This window comes from Cibotium barometz, chromosome 52 (genome assembly GCF_041138505.1).
Source record: "Cibotium barometz isolate CiBa-2024 chromosome 52, ASM4113850v1, whole genome shotgun sequence".
Classification (NCBI taxonomy): domain Eukaryota; kingdom Viridiplantae; phylum Streptophyta; class Polypodiopsida; order Cyatheales; family Cibotiaceae; genus Cibotium; species Cibotium barometz.
Window position 1 is genome coordinate 2,141,336 of NC_141097.1, and position 6,000 is coordinate 2,147,335.

The following is a 6,000-nucleotide window of genomic DNA, read 5'->3' on the forward strand; positions in this document are numbered from 1 at the left end:
TAGAGCTCATCAAAGCGCCACCTGTGGACCATTTGAGCGCTAAATTTGGAGTTCATATGTAAAAGTTATGGCTAAAATAGTGCAAAATATTCCAAAAGTAAGTGAAGGAGATCTTGACACGTGCACAAAAATGCCATACTTCTTGACACGTGGCTCCTCCTTGACCCTTAGATCAAGAATAGAGAAACCCTAAACAGCCCTTTTTTCATCCAAATTGGCCCTAATGGTGGGAAAGTCTAAGAAAATGAAATCTACTGCCCATCGAACTACTCTCATCTTCGTCTTATACTCCCTACTAGGGTCACATGCTAGCAAAAAAAAGTCATGTATCTTGGCATACATGTCCTTTTTTTTTCCACGCAAAAAATCTTGACCCATGGAGATATAGTCGCCTACTGAGCATCCAAATGTATCCAATCCACCATGGCCCAGTGTCCTATCTAGTCAGGGTGGTTAATAATAGATAAAGGGAGTGACAACTTTCACTACCCTTTTAGCTAATTAAAACCCAATGAGTGAATTCAATGATATTCACAGCAATCCATCAAGAAACATATACATCTACCAAACTACCTACCCATATCACATGCAATTCAAAACTCATGATATAAAACGAGTAGTTAGATTACCATCACCGCCATCATGAATATCAAGAGTGGAATCCCCAGGTGGCGGAGATGGTGTCCACTCCACATCCACCCTTATCAGCAAGAACAAAAAAGAAAGGTTAAACACCATATAATCTTACTTCTTTTGGTATACTGCACTCCATGTATCATGTTGCAAACACTGAAAAAAAACCAACCTTCTTTGTAGTGCTTCTTATCCTTGTTCCGTGATCTCGACCTTCGGGGAGTATCTTGACCCTTGGGAGGATCATCGGTTTTCTTGGTGGTAGAATACCGTTTATAGAGATCAAGCTCTCGTGTTAGCACATTTCCACCAGAAAAATCCAACCACCAATGGCAATTGGCCAACTCCCACTAGGAGCAGCCATGCATGGAGATTGGATACATGGATGTTGTAGGGGTTTCAATCTCTGTCCACCCCTTGCAATGTTGAGGAAGGTCATCAAACTTGGCTTCACTCTTCAAGTATGTGAGATATCTAGGTCATTCCAACCGAAAAAAACTATTAAATTTATGCATGGCACAATGATAATGAAACTTAAATGGACATTAGCAAAAATAATGAATGAAGTGCTTACCTAAAGACAACCCTATGTGCTGCCTAATCGAGCTCTCTCTTCTTGGCAACTAAATTCTCAGCCTTCCCAACACCTCTTAGTTCACTACTCTCTCTTATCTTCATAGAGGTGAACATATACTTTCTCCCCTCCGGCTTTATGTCTTCATAATATACTGTGAGTGAGACTGTAGCCTGGAGGTAGAGTAAAAACTGCCTTATATTTGCTATAGTCGAGCTCCTCAAGCACTGCAAGGGCATGATTTTCTATCTTATCCAAAAAAATCTCTCTAGCTAACTATCTTTAGTTGCAATAAAGAAATGCATCAAAAGATTGAATTCAACACAAATAATATTATCAATGCTAAACAAAGACACCAAATACAAAGCTCACCCTCTATAAGGAGTATTTGTTGAAGGCATGTAATACATATTCCTCATGATAGCATTAGCCTCCAACAAAGAGAGATACTTATTTTTTTTCTCCACCTTAAGGGGAGCAAGTGCAATGAACTTAATTTTCTCTAGAGTGATGTCCTTATCTGCAGTCTCAAAATTCAAGGAAAATAATCTCGATTTCCAGACATCTCCAAGCTGTGGGTCAAGGCAATTTAAGACCTACACAACATTAACTCAATAGTAAGAAGACGCAAACTTCTCACACTCAACACCACTTACAAATGTCAAACATAGAGTGTAGATACTATATCTTGTCCATCCGATCAGATATTTTCCGCTGCACTGCTTGAATCTCCTTCTTCTCTACAGTTGCTCTCTCCTCCATGGGAACTGTAGCCTTTATCCTTCTTAATGTTTGTATTAAACTCAACCTGCAACAGATTTACAAAGCAAACAGAATGTACGTCCAAAAAATACGAGTCAATACCCCAAACAAACAAGAGGCAAGAAAAGGGACATTGCTCTGACGACCTAAAATATAAGCCTTGCTAAGTAGCCTCTACTTAAAGGGTACCAACAGCCCACAGTTCCTTTCACTCCCTAGTTCTTGCATTGTTTATGACCTGAAGCTCTTGGGGAGTCAAGGAGCTCATGAAAACTTGAGCATCGCGCTCACAAATGTTATTAGCATTCGTGTGAGTACATCCCTCAAGCTTGGTTTAATAACTGCATGCTCATTCAATCTACAAACATAAATTTTTAAAATTAAATGAATCAAAATTAAAGTAGACAAAAACAAGAAAGGAAAAAGAGAAAAAGGCTTATAAGTTCATCCTCTATAGCCCTGCAAAAGCAGCGCAATTTCACTTGTCTTCTGTGGGTCTATCAAAGTGCACATGACCCGAATATGCCATGCTTGAGTCTCTCTGTTGTATGACTCTGCAATCACTGACATCTAAGCCATGGTTCTATGGTTGCTCTCCTACACATAGAACATCTTCCTAGAAAGGTACTAGAACTCCTATTTAGCTTATAACTCCTTATCGAATTGTTCATCCACCTCCCTCCACATTGTTGAAATATACAAGTGAATAGGGTGTGTGCGAGAACAAGCCCTTGGCAAGAGGCTGTAAAAGAGAATGTGTAAATGTGAGAGAACCTGTGAAAAGGTGAGAAGAATCTACTGGGAGTGAATAAAGGGTAGCATGAGAAGATTTAGGAAGTGGAGATATTCTGGGAGAGGTGGAGAGAATCAAGCAAAAGAGGTGGAGTGAATCAAGGAGAAATCAATGGGATTAGATGCGTGGATGTAAACTCTATAAATTGAGGCATTGGCCTAATGAGAATTTGCTGGTTTTTGATTATCCATGCCTACATTAAGCTATTAGTTAATTACTCACTAATCACGTCTTTAATTATTATCTAATCACTTTGTTAATGATGTTGATTCTAGTATTTGATCCACCATAGCTCATCACATTGCTGTAATTTTAATATGGTATCAGAGCCAAGCCTAGAATCCATTAATTTGTGAGCCCATTATCTTGCTAATCACTTTGCTAATTAGGATTAGTAGCTAATTATAATTTTTTCCTCTTTTTCAACTATTCTCTGCACCCCCAACTGGTGGAGGGGCTTGATCTCCCTCCATGCTCAACATTAGGCCCATTGCTTCTAGCCACATACAGCCATGATCCCACGATTTAGCTCATCAAGACAGAACGTCAAATCGCTGCGTAGAACTCTGGAAATTCGCTGATTAGTAGGCACCGTTTTTCTGTAGCAAATCAAATATCTCTACTTCATCAAATCAAATCAGCCTAATTCCTCTTAGACCCGAGGGTTTTCAAGCATGCTCTACAAGCTGGTGAAGTCAGAATTCAATTTGATCAAGTTTACAGTGAGATCCAAGCTCTTCATCAAATCTCAGGTGACTTTGGTAAAACAAAGATTAAGCATTCAATGTTTGGTCAAATCTTGTGTTTCTTGGCTTAATCCTCTACTATACTAATTGCTATTGATGGCCTTGAAAGGATTTGAGCTCATTTGAACTCTAAGGCCTCAGATCTGGGCTCCCCGCATACTCTGTTTTTTGCACACAAAACAGAGGATTAATTTGCTATAATCAGTGATTAATCAGTGCTAATCACTGTATTTTGGTGCAATAATTGAGAGTTCAAATTAACCATTAGATATCTGATATAGATCCCTATAACTTCAGATTTCAATTCGAAGATGGTTTGATACTCCAACCATTCCGTACAAATTGGTTACCCTTGATTTAATGTAATTTCTGGTGATTTTATGCTGATAAATCTGTTGTAATCATCTCTTAAACACCAGATTGAGTTGTAAAAGGGTAGACACTTCCTTTGAATCTTGAAATTGGATCAAGAGGTAAGACCCCCTTCACATTATCATGAGTACAGCACAAGAAATAGTCAAATTTAATGGGGTGCAATTTTACACATGGCAGACAAAAACCATGTATTTGCTCATGAGAAAATCTACAAATTGGATATGAAGGAAAGTGAACCTTTAATCACACACTTGAACAAATATAAAAGCATTACGCAACAACTAGCAAAATTTGGCAAAAAGGTAGAAGATGATGAGGCACTAGCAGTGCTGCTGAAGAGTGTGGACAAAGGTGAATATGAAAACATTGTAGCAACACTAAAAGAATGTACCTGAATTGAAGCTACATGAGATAGAAGGAGCTCTACTAGAGCAAGAGAGAAGAGGCAAAGAGAAGAAATGGCTCGACTCAACAGCAAGAGAAGAAAAAGTATTCTTCACTCGAGGAGGATTCTCTCGAGGACGAAGACGAGGAAGAGGCAGAGTAGGAGGAAGGACCTTCACTTGCCAAGCCAGGACACATGGCAAGAGACTGCTACAGAAAACCCAATGGAGAAAGAACGACATCGCAAACTTCATGGAGGCTCCAAAGGAAGTGGAGTCGGATAATCTTTTCTGAGAGAGAGAGAGAGAGAGACCCCACAACCCAATGTAACCTGCCCCAAAAAAGTAAAACCACCTCTGAGCCACCGATGATGTAGGCCACATGGTATATGTATGTGTGAGTACTTTAGTCAAGGTCGCGGGCACTTGTAGTAGCCTTGGACACATAGAGAGAGTGTCAAGGACTATGAGTTTAGGGACTTGAGGCACTGGTCGCGGACTATCAAGTAAGAGAGAAACTTGGTATAGGGTCCAGGTGTGCTAAGTTAACTTGAGGGGAGGTGTGCTAGACACTGGTCGCTGCTGACTATCAAGTAAGAGGGAAACTTGGTATAGGGTCCAAGTGTGCTAGGAGTATTCACTTGGTATAGGGTCCAGGTGTGCTAGGAGTATTCACTTGAGGGGAGGTGTTGAAATATACAAGTGAATAGGATGTGTGCGGGAACAAGCCCTTGGCAAGAGGCTATAAAAGAGAATGTGTAAATGTGAGAGAACCAATGAAAAGGTGAGAAGAATCTACTGGGAGTGAATAAAGGGTAGCATGAGAAGATTTAGGAAGTGTGGAGATATTCTGGGAGAGGTGGAGAGAATCAAGCAAAAGAGGTGGAGTGAATCAAGGAGAAATCAGTGGGATTAGATGCTTGGATGTAAACTCTATCAATTGAGGCATTGGCCTAATGAGAATTTGCTGGTTTTTGATTATCCATGCCTACATGTATTAAGCTATTAGTTAATTACTCACTAATCATATCTTAATTATTATCTAATCACTTTGTTAATGATGTTGATTCTAGTATTTGATCCACCATAGCTCATCACATTGCTGTAATTTTAACACACATGGGTGACCAAGACTCCCTCAATGTGCTGGTGTAACCTAGGTCTCCTCCCCACTACGTAAGAAGATATAAATTATAAATGCACCCTTTTTTGGGAGGTATCCCTCATACTGGAACGCACTCTTAAGTGCAATGACATACTTCTCAATCCCCTTACTCTAGCATAGGTAATGAGTCTACACAATGGGATTCTAGGGCACTCATCTAAAGTGAGTAGCCTACATCTAGAAATGATGTCACCCCCTCCCACAAGATCCAAGCTAATGTCCTCCTCGGGGGGGGTCACTATATGTAAATCCTCTATATCACGTGCGTTCAAGGCCTATTTAAAAAGTCCCTTATCTGTGAATTTTTTAGTGAATATAATGTATCCTTTCCTATTCAAATCTGTAAATTTTTTTTGAAATACAATAAATAAATCCCCTCTATAAATATATTTCTGTAAGTTTTAAATATTTAAAATGTCCTTCTGTTGAACCCACGTGATACTTACATATTTATACGAGTGACCCCCCCGAGATGTCCTCAATGAAAGAGTCTGTCTTATCTCCCTCTCCATCTAAATCATTGACATTTGTAGATGTGTCCTCTGTGCCTGTAGGAGCCTTCATCTCGG